General features: G+C 44.5%; 1 long non-coding RNA gene across 3 annotated transcripts; it reads left to right on the top strand.

Annotated features, from left to right (window-relative positions):
• The first annotated feature begins 12,707 nt into the window (after positions 1–12,707).
• Gm35196 lies at positions 12,708–16,520 on the top strand. 3 transcript variants are annotated; one of them, XR_003951167.1, is made up of 4 exons: positions 12,708–12,732; positions 13,348–13,400; positions 13,759–14,131; positions 14,339–16,520. It is a non-coding gene; the product is annotated as a predicted gene, 35196 (long non-coding RNA). The 3 variants fall into 3 exon arrangements; XR_003951166.1 differs by lacking the exon at positions 12,708–12,732 and having other exon boundaries at positions 12,994–13,400; positions 14,339–14,458; positions 15,894–16,520; XR_383479.2 differs by lacking the exon at positions 12,708–12,732 and having other exon boundaries at positions 12,994–13,400.
• Positions 16,521–16,935: the final 415 nt, after the last annotated feature.

Raw genomic sequence — 16,935 nt, 5'->3', positions numbered from 1 at the left:
TCCAGAATCCATCATCTTGAAAAAAAAATGACATGTATCCTGAGTTTGTTTCAGTGTAATTTATGTTTTCTTATTCATTGCAGATTGTATTACAGCAGAAAATTTTTTCCAAATTATATTGTGTTAAAATGTATTGGCATTAAACCCCTAGTGTCAGATTCCCCGAAGTTTAATCAACATTAATAAATCAATTTGACATAATTTTCATTCTCACCTCGTTGCAGATCCCTGCCTGTCTTTACACCTACAAAGACCCCCTCAGTTGTATATAGGAAATAAACTGAACTTTTTTTTTTCCAAGGTAGGCTTTCCCTGTATAGCCTTGGCTGTCCTGGAACTCAGAGATCTGCTTGTCTCTACCTCTCAAGCGCTGGGATTAAAAGCATGTGCCATTACTGTGCAACTGAAAAAATAAGCTAAATTATAAAAAGCAAGATCTCCAATACAGGGTGGGATGTTTTAGTCTATGCGATTATGCTTACCCTCATGGGGTACCATTTACATCTATACATTTGTCACTATTGTGCTAACACAATTTGGGGTTGTCAAGAAGACTAGAAAAACTCCTTCATCCCATTAAACTAAATGAGCTCTTTGAGATCTCACCTAGCTGGGCCTGGAAATACAGGTTTGTATTTCCAACTACTGTAGAAGCTGAGGATTGCAGGTTCAAGTCCAGCCCAGCCAACTTAGCAAGACACTGTCTTAAAATACGAAATGAGAAAAGAGATATCATGTGGCTCCAGCATAGAGCAGGTGTGTAACAGTCCTGCATATGTAAGGCCCTGGGCTTAATCCCAATGCCATTAAAAGAAAAAAAATCAGTATGAATCACTGGATATCTGGTGCTGTAGGTACACACAAAAGACTCATGCACCCTCCTTTCAAGTATTTTTGTTGGCATAGATGAGTCCTATAAAATGAAGAGTACTTTATTTTTCTTTTCTGGAGTCCTCAAACACTTTTCTCTCCATTTATATAGCTTCTTTGAATAATAAAAAATGCCTCTTCCTTTAAGTTTTTGAAAGAAAAGGGCATGTGTGAGTCAGAAAGAATGGCTATTCACTGTTTAATTACAGAAAAGGCAGCAATATGAGATTCAGAACCTACATATTGTCTCTTTCTTTAATTCTTTCATTCACCAAATACTTATTGAACACAACTTTGTGCCACTTGAGTTTGCAAATGGTGGAGCCACGGTAGTGAGGCTGAGAGACAAGAACAAGGAGTTCCCTTCCCCTGGAGTGGTCCAGGGCTGGAGCAAGGGCAAGAGCAAGAAGAGAGAGTTCAAAGGAAGGGCAAGACTGACTGCAGCTCAGATGTATGCAGGAAGGATACAGCGGTGGAGGGTATCCAGGTGTAAGAAGAGGGACTAGTAAGCTCTTCAAGTACATGAATTGAGTTATGGTATAGAGACTGGTGACCTGCTGAGCTCTGGTCATGGTCACTGAGGATGAAGGGAAATGACCTTTAACTTGGATGGGGTCATCAGAGGGTTTTGTTAGACCCAGAGACCAGCAAGGCCAAACAGGTAAAGAAAAATCCCTGGCTCCTAGCTCACGTGGTGGAAGGAACCCTCTGACCTCCACATTCATCACACACAATTTTTAGAGAATAATGTCATAAAAATAACATAATAAAGATAATAATAAAGTAGTACAAAAATGTAATAGGGGAAGAACACGCCAATGGAAGTGAACTCTGAGCTCAGGCTGGAGTCACAGGCGCCTGGAGGTGGGAGTGAGAGCTGAGAAGCAGCATCTGGGAGGGGGAGGCAGGGGGATGACTGAACACAACTTGGAAGTAGAAATCTCACTCTGAGTTTCCCACAATGTCTCGCTCTTCATTATACTTTCTGGACCGCCATTGGATGACATCACACTCAACTGTACATTTTGTGAAAGTCTGTCTTGTCTGACATTTGGAAGGCAAGCTGTCCAAGGCACCCATCAGCCAGCCGTGATGAAACAGCGGGTCACGCTGGCTGACTTGGAAGGACACACATCTCTAGTCATTCATCAGCTAACCGGTGACAGATGCAAATACTACAGACGCACTTCCAACGCACTTCCCAATCGTTCATCAAGCACTGCACGTAGTAGTTATTCCTTATCCTGAAGAGGGTCTCACACAAACTGGCAGTTTCTATTTAAATCCCAGGCAATGGAAAGACCTCCGATGCCAAGGTATTTAAGAACAGCTGGGTTCCCATGCCTTAAAGAAATAGGCATGTGTACCACACAGCAGTTTTCTCTGAAAGTGTCTGTGTGGGTTTTTTTTTTTTCTTCAAAACATATTACCTAGAAATCTTATGATAGGGACTAGAGAGGTAGCTCAGAAGTTGAAAGCACTGGCTGCTCTTGCAGAGGGCCTGGGTTTGATTTCTGAGCACCCACACAGATGGTTCACAACCATCTGTAACTTCAGTTCTAAGGGAGCTGAAGCCCTCTTTTGGCCTCCAAGGGCATCCTACATAGAAATGATGCACAGATATAAATAAACAAACAAACAATAAAAAGAAGTGTTTTTCAAGACCTTGTTTCCCAGATACACTCTTGCCCCGTGGCTTTCCTTCCTTAAAGCATGCCTTCTTCAAACACATACTTTACTTTTATGTATCTCAACTGCAGGTCAAATTCTATTCTTAAGGACCAAGAAGAGTGCTGTGGTGACAGACGCATGCATGTCCCTGCATACATTTGTGAGTTGAGTGTAGTTGGAACATGTCTTTAATTTATCATCGTATTGCTCAGATACTGGCCTTAGCCACTGATTGAAGAGGTATTTTGAATCCGTTGTCAAGAACAAATTGTTGCCATCTGTAAAATAAAAGACTGAAGGTATGGCTAACATAACGAAAGTCAAGAATCCAGATGGGTCAGGAGAGAGATACTGTCAAAATCAAAATCTTGCTTTTGTCTCTGTCCAACTTCCATGAATGGAGAGACAGTTCAGGCAGCAATGACAGCGCAGAGAGGCCTTGCCTCCCACTGTGGCACCAAAAGGAAGAGCCCCATGGCGCCTTTGCCTTGCAATATAGGACCCAGGAGTGTCAGATGGAGGGTGGGTCCCCTGGACTTGCCCCCAGCCTGGCTCCTCCAGCTCCTCCAACTGTAAACTAAAGCAACACAAAGTCATGTCCAATTCACTGAACGAAGAGAAGCCAAAAGTGCACATAGTCGGAATCTTACCGTACTGGCACCAACATCTTCTTACAGCTGGGGAAATTCAGATGACAGGAATAAAAGGCCTGTCTACTCAGCATAAATTGAACAGGGATTGGTCTTTTTTTCCCTGTCTGACTGAATTGTGATTGGAAACAGCCATGAAGTGTTGGAACCTTACACCGAGCTGTTCCTTTATTCTGATATTTACAATTCATATGCTGTTGGGACCCGCATTGCCTGCGGAGGGTAATTCTGGACAGCAATTAAGAAGTACAGGGCCAGGAGCCAAACACACGCCATCCTGGTTGCAGGTCGCTCCTGCCCAGCACCCATTGCTGCTCTTTTATAACTAATTACTGCTGCATACTTTCATCGTAGACTGAAATACACACACACACACACACACACACACATACACACGGTGGAGCTCTACATGTCTGTCTCAAAACACCACCTATTAGTAAGCTTTGTTTTCCAAGAAAAGGGCAGGACAGTTCAGCTGATAACTCACAGAAACTAAAGATTAGATGCACTGTCAGCTTTCCAAACTGTTTCAGAGTAAAAATATAGGAAGTAATGCATGTTTTCTAAAGTGAAATAAATCAATCAAAGTAGTTAATAGAAGCACTATAATCCAGGCACCTAAAACATAAAAACCACAGATATAAAATAAAAGAGAAACACAGAGAATTGAAATGTATCAATCAAAGTGTTAGTGGTTTGTTCTAAAGTCAAATTGAAGTCTTTTTTCCCCCCTGAATTTTGTAAAAATTTTGGAATGAACATGTATTTTATAATGTCCTTTTACATGTATTTTACATGTCCTTATAACCAGACAAGAAGACATGAAATGCTATCCTTAAGACACACAGATTTTTAAAAATTGTGCTCTTGGTTAAGTCAAGGGATTTGTTTTTCAAATCCAATTAGCACTTAGCATACTATCACAGGCATCCACTTTTTCCTTCCTTCCCTCTTTATTTTTCAGTGCTAGGGATTGAACACGGGGCCTCACTTGTGCTAGACAAGCCTCATTCCCAGACTGGCAGTCACTTTTAACTGCAAGGCAATGTTGCCCTGAGGCTTAAGATATCCAGTTTCTAGAGAGGCACTCACATCAAGTCCTGCTTGACCCTCGTGGTCTCCTAAAGACTCGGAGCATCTGACAAGAGGAAGGGCCACATTTCCCAAAACGCTAGTGGATGATCACAGATGAGAACTGAGTCTTCTAACTGCCCTATCTAGTGTTTTCCATGACTCAGTGCTGCTGTGTTTTGAGCAAGAATCACTGAAGCCACAACAAAAACAGTACTTGAGGAAACCGGCAGGCAGGCAAGGAACACACAGATGAAATGTGTGCACGGCTCACAGCAAACTGTAAAATCCAGCACGAAGTCAGATTCTGCTCTCAGAACGCCACAAGCCTTTCAGAAAATCCTATCTGGAGGAATAATCATTGCGTTTAGACAGATACTTCAGCTTGATTTTTTTTTTTAATTTCAATAGTAACACAATTCAAAACTTAAATGAAAACATCTGGTTTCGTTTTCTTTACTGATTAGGATAACGAGAGACTCTGAGACATGAGCATAACCCTGCCATTTATTTGATATGCAAATAAAGTTCCTGGCTTGTATGCAAGTTTTATACTTCGACTATGCCTTCAGAGCTAATTACTTCTCATATCCCCTCCTGGATGCAGAGCAGGATGAAGAATAGCTATTTATTAAGAAACTAACTCATCGGGTTTTTTTTGTTTGTTTGTTTGTTTTGTTTTGTTTTTTGCAAAAATGGCTACAGGCAGAGCCACCCTTCCAAGTATACTCTAATTAATTAAAATCCAGATGGGTGAGATAGACATCAGTTCTGATTCTTCCTCCTCCCTTTCCCCAAACCCAAAGGTCAAAGGTCAATGGAGAGGAGGAGGGGACTACATGGCTTTCTTGGTGGCATAAGATCCATTTCTATCACAGATATAAAGTAGGTTCAGACTTCCCCTGAATCTGTCTTCACAATGCCTTTTCTCACCAACCATGCCCATTCACTCCCCCCAAGACAATGAAAGGAAACAAAAAACAAAACCCCACAGTCCTTATCCTTTCACGCAGTCCGCTGTGACAGGGGGTCAGATATTTCCATCCTTGCTGATGAAAGCCTTGATTGGACTCTGCGTGTCTCGAAGCCAAATGACATTCTGGATCTCACCAAAGCTCAGGGACCTGTATCAGTGCAGCCTCTGACTTGAAGCTTCTCTTCACAGGGTATCACCTCCTGGGTGAGTCGTGAGTGGTCACGGACCAATGCAGAGCACCAGCCCGCTGAGTGTTCATCCACGTCAGGCAAGATGACACTTCAGAAAATGAAACTTCATCCAACTTGATTTGATCAGGCACAAATATACGTTAATTTTGTCTGGACCAGCAGGAGATGCCGAGACTGACAGAGTGGTAGAGCATTTACTTAACATGCATGAAGCCCTGGGTTCCATCTCTAATAGTGCAAAAATAACCCAAGACTGAGAAAGAGATACCAAGCAGAGAGCCCAAATAATAGGTCCCAAATGTATATTTTACAGTCAAGTGTCATGGTTTCATTTCACAGTATTCCTAAGTTTGAAATGGGAGGAGGCAGAAAACACAACATATAACTTCATTTATTTAGCAAGCAAAGAGTAAATAACTAGAGAGGAAAATGAGCTGTAAATCACAGTCAAGTGAGCGTCAAACAATAAACGAGCCAGTTCAGCAAGCCAGGATTCAGCATGTTGTGTAACACACTCAAACTGACAACCGATTTCATTTCAACAGAGGACACAGCTTACACCACTAGATTTGCATGCCTGCACAAGTCTGCATTCTCTCCCCTCCCAGAGCTGCATAACAGCAACTGTGATTTCTTTTTAATTTTTACTTTTATTATTCTTTAATTAGTGTGTGTGTGTGTGTGTGTGTGTGTGCGCGCGTGCGTGCGTGTGAGCATGTCCGCATGTGGGTGGGGTGAGTGAGGTGCCTGACCTCAGAAGCCAGAGGCTTTGGGTCCCCTGAGCTGGAGTTGCTAGCGCTGGGGACAGAGCTCTAGTCCTCTGCTGGAGAAGTTCACACTCTTAACTGCCGAGCCATCTCTCCAGCCCCAACCATTGTTATTTATAACCCATCTACATTCATAGCGGCCAACAGCATCATAAAATGCCTGCTAAACAAATCAACTAGATTCAGTTCTCTTTCAAGTACTCACCAATCAACCTAACTCGTACTTTAGCCGGTAATAAACTGGCAAATCACATGTAAAAACACAGTTTCATTAGTGAAAAACAGTCTCGTGCTGAACATTTAAAGCCACATCTGTTTTGCTTACCATAACTATAATAAGTAAAACAGAAATTAAAAAAAAGAGGCAGAGGAACAGCTGAGCTGTGACAGTCCCAGACATGATTGACCTATTGAGCTGCCACCACCCTCACATTTTCCCCAACTTAAGGCCCATCATGATGAGGAAGACAAAAAAAAAAAAGAAAAGGAAGAAGGAGGAAGTCCAGTGAGTTCTGAGACTCTGAAAAGGAGAAAGAAAAGGACGGTTTTGCTTAATTCAAGTATTGAGTAAATAGTGTTGCTTAATTGTTTTTAAAAAGAGACACTAATGGCTATTCTTTAGTCATGTGTTTAATTTGTAAGAATGAGGCTACACAATAAGACACTTGTCCCACACAGACGCTGCTTTGCTCCTCAAAACCAAACAGCGCCATCCACCTCCCCCAGCTCCATCGCCACACTGGTAATCAGGGCCTCCCCTGAGTTCTTAAAAGCCAACCAATGGAAGCAGACGACAAGCCTAAAACCTGCCAACCGGGAAAAGCACAAGGTGAAAATGTATCCCCATTATAGAAATAAGTAAAATATATAGTCAAAAAACAAATGATTCTGGAAATAAGAGTATTGATACATTCTCAAATGGTTGCTCTGTTGCTTTGCAAGGACAAGTGTGGTGGGATGTGCTTGTAATCCCAGTACCTGAGAGGCAGGAAGACCAGGAATTCAGGGTTCTCCTTAGCTACCCAGCAAGCTGGTGCTGGCCAGAACTACATGAGACCCTATGTCAACTAAAAATAAATAACTAGAAAAGGAAAACAATTTTTCATTACTGCATGAGCCCTCAGTCATCGAGTTCACACTCCACCCCAAGCACCAGGAATGTTCCAGGAACCCACAGGGAAAAAACAAAACAAAACAAAACAAAACCCAGATTTGTAAACATGTCTGGTATTGACCTCCCAAGCGGTGAGTCTATTTATGTATCCGTGATTAAGTGGACACAAGAAGCCCAGATAAAACCACATTGCCTATTTCTCCAATCAATATTTCAAAACAATTAAATCAGTGTTCATTAATATCGACAGTCTAGCAACAATGACCAAAGAGCCCCAAGCTGGCCCTGGCCACCACCCGCCTTCTCCAGGAAGCTCTAACCGACGCTGACCGTCCCGGTGAATGCAGTTAGAAATCACTCAGAAACAACAGAAATGTGTACAAATGGCACAATTTTCCCTGCAACTGGGGGTGGGTGGGGAGGGGCCTTTAATTTTCACCCAATTTGGCTTTTCTTGCCTATAATTTGCAATACTGCCAAGCTACAAGTTAAAGACTGTGCCAGGTTTTCAGTTTTGTAAGCAAAGAAAGAAAAGTCAGCACTCTTTCTTTAAATGGGGCGAGTGTGTACGTGTGCCTCTGTGTCTATACCTGATGAAACCAGTAACGTGTGAGGTTCTTACTAAAGATTCCCAAAATTCCCCACTTCTCACTTGCGTGCTCGGTTCCTGTCATCCTGATGAAACTGAGAAGAACATGGAGAAATGCTGTTTTCAGTTACAAATGCTGGGATCACAGCTGTGGGACTTAGGCAGGAGCTCTTCGCCGCCCGCCCTTCTGGGTCCTCATCCTCACATGACTCACATCACTGGGACAGCAAAGTGAATACCTTCATCCTGCACAAGAATAAACCTCACATCTAGAAAGGCCCCCAGAGCAAACTGACAGCCAGAGGCAGCTAGCTGCTCAGAGGCAGTAGAGGTCACAGTGACACTGGTGGTGAGCTGGGGTAGCTTCCCATTGGAGTAGAGGCTGAGTCCCTGGGCTCAGGAAGGCTTTCCAGAAGCTCTCTGCCAGCATTACAACAGGAGACAGGCCAATCAGCCCTCCCCAGACTTCACTGCTCTGTAAGGAAAACAAGATACTGAGATGGACTTTCAACTGTAAATTCTGGAAAAGTTACACTGGGCCTTTTAAGCCTCAGCTCTGTTCCCAAAGCCTGGGCACGGGGTAGCGGGGCAGCGATAGAAGCAACCACATGGAAGCCAGCTTAGGTGCGAGGAAGGAGATTCAACGTACGTTGTACAGTCTACCTTGGTGCAGCCATTCGTGAAGACAATTTGACCCCTTGAATTAAAGGTCTGAAGAAGTATGCCTGCCATAGTACTCAGACAAAGACACACACAGGTACTCAGTGCAGCGTTACCTATGATAGAAAAAGGCTGGAAAGTAGCCCAAATGTTTAATAAGAATTTTATTAGACCAAGTATGGAAGTGTGGTGTATATATATACAAATATACGTTCATATATACATATTTATATACATATATACATACATATATATATACATATATATATATATCCAAGTATAGTACACACACACACACACACATATATATTGTGGCACATGTTTTTAATTCTAACACTCTGTGAGGTCAGGACCAGTCTGGCCTACCTAGCAAGTTCTAAGCCATCAGAGCCACATAGTGAGACTCTGTCTGAAAATAAGTAAATAAAAATGTGGTGTCTTCTTTCCTAGATTATGGCATGTAGCTTTTTTTTTAAAACATGTTATTGAGCAATATTTAGTGGTATAAGTAATATTCAAAGCTATAAAAGTTAAAAAGGGCCGGGTGTGGTGGTGCACGCCTTTAATCCCAGCACTCGGGAGGCAGAGGCAGGTGGATTTCTGAGTTCGAGGCCAGCCTGGTCTACAGAGTAAGTTCCAGGACAGCCAGGGCAATCCAGAGAAACCCTGTCTCGAAAAACCAAAAAAAAAAAAAAAAAAAAAGCACATTCGGATGATATATTTGTTTATATTTTATTTTAAGATACAAAGGAGAAGATGGTACCTAGCATGCAGGTGGCCCTGAGTTTGATTCACCACAGGGGGGCCAGGGGTTGACATCAATAAGAGCATTCATTACCTCTAGGTCAGAGGTTCCCAACCTGTTCATGGAAACCCCTTTGGGGGTCACATATCATACATTATGATTCATAAGAGTAGCAAAATTACACTTATGAAGTAGCAGCGAAAATAAAGTTTTGGTTGGGAGTTAGAATAACATGTTAAAAGGTGGCAGTATTAGGAAGGTTAAGAACAACTGGTCTGGAAAGATAGTAAGAGAATCAAACTTGGGGACCAGGGAATTGGTTCAGTGTAAGTGCCCACTGCTCTGAAAAGTGAACCAGGATCCTGTACTGCATTAGGCAGCTCCATGGGACCCAGTTTCCTGTTTTGTTACCTTGAGCATCTGCACACATACTCATACCAACATACACATGAGTAAAAACAAAATTTTAAAGCCAAAGTAAATTCTATTTCCTTTTTTTTATGACTTTCTGTATTTTTCAAACTTCTTACAATGAAAATATATTTGCATAAGCAGGTGAAAAATGAACTAATTTTTAAAATCAGCCACATGAGTTATGCTTGCAAAGAAATGGCTTCTTCCATTTTGCCTTAGCGATGAAACCTGACTCCCGGCACCTCAAAAGGCCAGCCTGAACTTCCCCAAATTCTCAGTCTTCGTCCCCGAGTCCTTTTCCTGAGTTAGCATTGGCAAAGACTTATAGAAAATTAGACCATAAGAACCAAGTGTCTCCTAAGTTTCAGTCTAAGTAAATGAGAGTGTGTGTGGTCCAAGAATTTGTTAGTGAAAATGAACACCCAGGGGGATTATCTTGCCTTTGATCTAAGCTGATGAAAGTGTTGGTGTTTCATTCCTTGATTACAAGTGGATTCAAAAGGATGGTATTCTGTTAGTTTATCCATTCTGTTGTTAAATGCTATATGCCTCTTGTGTGGTGACATGGTGCCAGGTCTGCAATACAAAGAAGGAAGGGCTAGTCTCTCATAGGCCAATGATACAACTTCCTTACGGTCACCTTCAGCTATAGCTGTTCTTCCTTCCTTACGAGCCTTTTGGTCAAAGTTTTATTTGAAGAGGCTGGGGAAAATGGCTCAGCAATTAAGAGAGCATATTGCCTGTGCAGAGGACCCAAGATGAGTTCGGTTCCCAGCATTCATACTGAGCAGCTCACAACTACCCATGACATCAGATCCAGGGGACCTGACGCTCGCTCCTCTGGCCTCCAAGAGACACGAGATTTAGGGTCTTGTTTCTTAATGGAAAATCCAGGCTCCACCTCTAGTAAATTTCCCTCTAGAGGAGTGATGTGAATTGTACAGTTTTGGATTTTTATTTTTGTTTTTCAAGACAGGGTTTCTTTGTGTAGCCCTGGATGTCCTGAAACTATCTCTGTGTACCAGGCTGGCCTCAAACTCAGAGATCCTCCTGCCTCTGCTTCCCAAGTGCTGGGATTAAAGGTGAGCACCACTACTGCCTGGCATGAATTGCTGTTTTAACAAGTTACCTTCATGTCTTCCAGGTCTGAGAAACAGGAAAAAAAAAAAAAAAAAAAAAACCTGGACAGATGCAGCTCAGTATATTCCTAGATCCAAAAAGACTTTGGACACCTGTTACGGCACATTTTATAATATGCTGTAACCTATGTCATCCATGGCCGCTCTGGAGACTTCCCATCAGATTTGCCCATACCAGGGTTAATTCCTTACTTGTTCATCTGCTCAGACTCTTATCTTTCTTCGCAGGCGAATGACACCACATCCTTTTAACATTGTAAGGGACCATGAAGCTGGGGGTTGTTTGGTTTGGAGGCATCTTGTCTTGTTGTTTGGTTGGTTGTTTTTGAACATGTTGTGTTTTGAATGTGACATATACCCATGCTATACCTACATGCTCGAGCATTTGGGGGGCCCTTGTTCCCCATCTTGTGACTATACTTTGGAAGGTTATTGAACCTGGAGGAGGTGCCTCCCTGGAAGAAGTGAGTCACTGGAGCCTTGGGGTTTAGTAGCTCACCCCCACTTCCGGTGCACTATCTTTTTTTTTAATCTGCTGAAAGGTGACCAGCTGCCTTCCTCACACTCCCACCAGCAAATATCTTTGTCCTTTTGACACAAACCTAGACATTATCTGGAAAGAAGGGATTTTTTTTTCAATTTTATTTTATTAGATATTTTCTTCATCTACATTACAAATGCTATCCTGAAAGTCCCCTATACCCTACCCCCACCCTGCTCCCCTACCCACCCACTCCCACTTCTTGGCCCTGGCGTTCCCCTGCATTGGGGCATTGAGAAAATACCTCTATAGCGTTGCCTGTAGGCAAAGCAAGGCTGTGGCGCATTTGCTTGATTAATGATTGACATGGAGGGCCCAACTCCTTGTAGCTGGTGCTGCTCCTGGTTAGGTGGGCCTGGGTTCTATATGGAAGCATGCTGAATAAGCCAAGGGGAGCAAGCAGGTCAGCAGCATTCCTCTGTATCAGTTCCCACCTTCGGTTCCTGCCTTGTCTTTCCTCAGTGATGTGCTACACCCTCAATGATGAAATGGATGATGAAATGGACCCTTTCCTTCCCAGGTTGCTTTTGGCCATGGTGTTTATTACAGTATTAGGACATACACCTCTGGGTACCATGCAATACCATGGCTCTGCATGCTTCACTTCCCACGCCAGTGGGGAGATTCCAGGCTAATCCCCTCCTACATTTCCACTCTGCTCCACACACAGTTCCTCTGCTCTCTGTGTTCCAAGGATACCATCTTGTAATTAGCCATCCTCACTTCACCCTGGCCATGCACACACACACCCTCGTCTGTCCCCCATTAGAGCATGTCTCCGCTGTTTCTCTATAGAAAACAAGAATCTGGTTTGTGAACTCTATGGGGACAAGAGCTGTCTTGTTCACTCTCCCAAGCCTGGGTTTCACATGCAGCAGCTACTTAATAAGCAACATAATTGTTAGCTGAATTACCTTCTTCTGGCAAGTGGGGATGAGAACAAACACTTGACCAAAGGATGAATAGAAAGGAAACAGGAAGAAACTTAAATACAGTATATTCAGTCAGGAGAATGCACACTTCGATCTGAGCTTGGTCTCAGCTCTGGTCCTGTACTCTCCACCTCTAGGTGGTTTTACCAGCCTTCCTCTGACACTGGGCAAGAACTACCTTAATGTCCCATACACACACACACACACACACACACACACACACACAGGGTGGGGGCCAGTCCTGTCTGATGGATACGTTCATGCTTCTCCTAGGGTCACATGGGACTCCTTTCCAAGTGGGCCATAACAGTCTCTTACCACAGGGTAGCCCACTTGCCCAACACAGGCAAAACTTCTCCTAGTGACCCAGCATGTGATCAACACCCTCTCTCCCAAAAAATGGTGAGTACCCTTTCATGTATTTCTCAGGGAATGTAGGCCTCACTAGAAGGAGAGAACAAAAATTTAAATGTATTTGGACAGCCCCAAACTCAGGCTACTAAGAAGGCAATGGGCCTTAAGTTCACTGATTGCAAATTTGGGAAACTTAGGTAATGCTTAGTCAAAGAAGAAACAGGAGCTAACTTCTGCCCAAAGGTTAATGTGTCCTGGAAATACCCTTGTGAATTCTCTACCTAAATTTAGTCTGGTGTCTGAGGCTTCCCTTCAGCCCTCTTGAGGTAATCCCTATGGGATCTTAGGCAAGACCTTCTCCAGTGCCTAGAAGGCCTAGGCCTCTGAACTACCTTGTCTAGCAACTTTGAGTCAGGCAGGATTCCCTTCTCCCAGTGGCTCCAGGGCTTCGGGGACCCTCACTCTGAGTGCTTCTGCTGTTACTGGCAGGATACAGAGAAAAGAGGTCTTCCCTTCTCCTTACCAGAATTGTTTGAGCTCTGAGAAGCAGTTTCCCCTGCGAGCCCCTCGCTCTCGGGCCAAGCCGCTCAAATACCTGCGGCTTTGCCGCTGCGTGGGAGCCCGCGTGGGTTTTTCTCGGCTGTCGCTTCTTCATTCCCCTAGCTCCGTCCGGATACCTGCATGGCTGCGGAGCACCCAAAGAGCCAAACAGGGAGGTAAGGACACTGTCAGTTCGGGCAGACGCGACCGAGTTGGACCCCTATGTACTCAAATGGGAAAGCTCTACGAAGGCAATCCGGGCTGCGGGGGTGCGGTGGAGTTCAGGGCCGAGCTCAAATCTCAGTTCTCAAAAATAAGAATATATCCTGGTCACGCTGACGCAAAGACCCCAAGTGACGGGTCGCAAGTCATCGTGAGCTGGCCCTCCCTGCGCTGCGTCCAGTTTGAACTAGACACAGGGATCCAGGATTCTCCCGCAAGGAGGACTTTGACGGGGCTACGGCCTGAGCCCCAGACCACAGCTCCCAGAATGACTCAAGCGTTTCGGGTTTTTTCCCCCCAATTGCGAAGCAGACGTGCTGCTCTGAACTTCCCATGACCTCCTCTGCACCGCGCTCACCGCTCTGCGCAAGAAGGAACCCGGCGCGGGATTCCGGAGAAGTCACGGGCGAGCCTCAGGATTGCAGACCATTGGGATGGAGACTGGAGATAAGTGCAGAAAACTTGTGTGTGGTACACTTTTCTAGAACTAGCGAACCCATCAAAAGAGATGGTCCTAGGGTTGCAAATGCGTCCCTCTATATGTAAAGAGATGTCGTAAGGGCACCCGTGTGCAAACATTGACACCAAGTTCTTATTACGCATGACGCTTAAATTTTGTTGTAGTGTTGGAGACAAATGCGCTGAATCCAAGCACGCATCTCTAAAAGAGTTCCACACTGATTAGGTGAGAATCTTCTTTCCCGAGTGGATAGCCTGAATCCAGGGAACTGAGACCTGTTGCAGTGAGAGGTCACCTGCTATAGTCACCCAGTCCTTTGGGGGGGGGGGGGGGAGAGAAAGAGAGAAAGAAAGAGAGAGCGCAGTGTTAATTCTCTGCTATTTAGAGAGCAGTGCAAAGTTGCCAGGAAACTCACTTTCTGTTTACTCCCAGTTGAAAGGGCCACAAAGAAAAGAATCCAGGACTAGGTGACCGCTGAGCAATGTCACAAAGTGGCTCCAGCCAGCTCTCAGCCTCCAGTGTCTCCACACCCAGGACAGGAGGAGGGCGTAGGTGGGTTTTTCCAGCTTGTGGGTGTTAAACGCTTTCTCCAGTTTCCGATTTTATGCTTTTAAAAATGCACTTAAACCTCTATCAAAAAGAAAATCGGCCAAATTGCTTAGAAATACAAATTGCGCTCTGATCGATACAAGGTCAAGATAGGTCAGCAGTGGGCAGAGGCGGCTCCACCAGAGATGTTAGAAATGAGTAACAACCCACAAATTTCGTTCTTACTAAAGAAATAGGTAAAGGGAATCAAAGGGTAATAGTTACTATTACAGTCACTGAAAAACTCCAATTAATTTAATGTGTTTCAGATTTATATGTATGTAATCACAGTACTTTTATTCTGCCTAGCTATTTCCATTAAGTTTTAATATCTTATTAAAGTTCCCTGGGTAAATTTTCTGAGTTTTTATGTGAGCGGAGATTACCTTAACCAGAAGCAAAGTTTAACATAATTTCCTTAGACGCAGTTAAGTCTGTATCTTCTGCCAACATTTTTAAATGCAGGAAGAAGTGAAAGGAGGTAAGGAAAATTCTAGGGAAGCACCTACTACGTGCAGGCACCGGATAAGACTAGCTTAAACATTTTATTTCACATTAATAACTGCCTATCCGTAAAAGATCTTTTTTTAAAAAGCCTGAAATGTCCATCTTCTTCCTCCAAACTAAAGTGTACAGCTTACGTAATTTTATTTTATTCGCAAGAATTTCGTTTTTAATACTTCCTTATTGGAAGTGAAAAACAGCCAAAGAAAATGAAAAGATCCATACTTAGTAATATTTAAGGTTTTGTTTTGTTTTTTTCAAAAAACGGACTACACCGTTTAGTATTCGTATTTGTCAAAAAAAAAAAAAAAAAAGCGGAGTTGTGGCTTAGCTCATGGTGATTTTTTTTCCTAACTCTTTCAGTTTCTGTAAAAATAAAGCCCTATCAGTATTGGGAAGGAGACCGGGCTTGTAATTAGGAACACGTCCTTGTTGGGGGGCGAAGGGAAGTACGGAAGGAGGAAGGGTGAGAGACAGAGAGACAGAGACAGAGAGAGCGCTGCTCACACACAAACAATGCACAATTAACCGTGGCTGTACATTAAAAGGAACTAAAAACTAGTTGTTTTTGCGAGGGTATGTAAACTGCGGCGTAGAGGCTAAGGTGAGAGGGCTATGCATTGTTGTAGGAGATATGATTGAAGCAAGCACCTGAAAAAGAAAAATAAGACAGAAAGTAATCGTGAAGAAAGGGGAGGGGGAGAGAAGAGAATCAGGTGAGAACAAGGAACAGCGGCCAGAAACTGTGGGAAGCAGTCAAATCTCCACATTTTCAGCTCTTTTAATTAATGGGATGGGGGGAGGTCTCACTATAATTGGGAATAAATGGTTGTCTGATGGAAGTCTATTAGTTATTCTATTTGTGCTGGGGTGGGGGGTTTGTTTGTTTTTCCAGATTCTCAAAAAAGTTATTTCGAGATACAACCAAATGTTTTGACTGGGTGATCGAAAGCCAGGCGAAGCATTTCCTGCTGTGATTGCCGGGAGGTGAACAGCCTTACACCCAACGCACCCCACGCCCAGCAGCCTGAGGAGTAGCGCCCTGCAGCCCACGCCTGGGCAAGCGCGATGGGGGACACAGAGTTCAGTTCGGAGGCCTGGCTTTAGACTTGCTTTGGTTTTCTTCGGGAAGGGGAAATGGGCGTAGTTCTGTGTGGATTTTCACTTTAGAAACTTGGGAAACTGGGTGGTTTTCAACTGGGCTTCTGGTGGCCGAGGCTCCCTTGCCTCTCCGGGTGTCACAGGAGCGCGAGGCGAGAGGCGCTACTTTCGACGAACCTCCCTCTCCCCAGCCTTGAATGGGGACGCGCCTCCGCCGGCTTTGAAGGCGACTTGGCGACCTCAGTGCCCCGCGGCTCGGCACCGGTCCAGCCCCGCTCAGGGAGAAGCCCACTTGGGAGTCTCTTCCCTCGGAGCGAGTCAGTGCCCAGGCACTCCCCGGACACTGAGTTCAGGAGCTCCCTGCTGCGGGCCCCTTTCTTTACTTACCCTCGTTTTCTTTGGAAGCATTCCCCCGCCCCTCCCCCCCCCCCCCCCCCCGTAGCAGACACTCTGACCTGCAGCCTCCGCTTGCTCCCTGCTGAACGCACCCGCCCCGACCCCCAGGACCCTACCCGGACATCTTGTGAACTGTGTCAGCGTCCCCACACCCCACCGCGTCGCGCCTTTTTTTTTTTTTTTTTTCCCCGCTTCAAGGTTTCCTGGACTGAGTGGGCGGAAAACGGAGGAGGTTCGGCTCCTGTACCTCTTTGCAGCCCCTAACCCACGCCGAACCCTCGCCAGAAACCCGCTGGATTGTGAAAGAACCCGGTGGTGGGCGGGGGTGGAACGCTACCTGGGGACTTGTGGAGTGTTTGGCACAGTCTTGGGTACACTAGTGTTTCCCCCAAGGGAGTTTTCTTCGCCTCGCAGCCAGCACGAGGTGTCCGAGGTTTTTA

The sequence above is a fragment of the Mus musculus genome, chromosome 14, assembly GCF_000001635.26.
Source record: "Mus musculus strain C57BL/6J chromosome 14, GRCm38.p6 C57BL/6J".
Taxonomy (NCBI): Eukaryota; Metazoa; Chordata; class Mammalia; order Rodentia; family Muridae; genus Mus; species Mus musculus.
The sequence above is the reverse complement of the archived record's forward strand: the minus strand, read 5'-3'. Positions and strand labels throughout refer to the sequence as shown.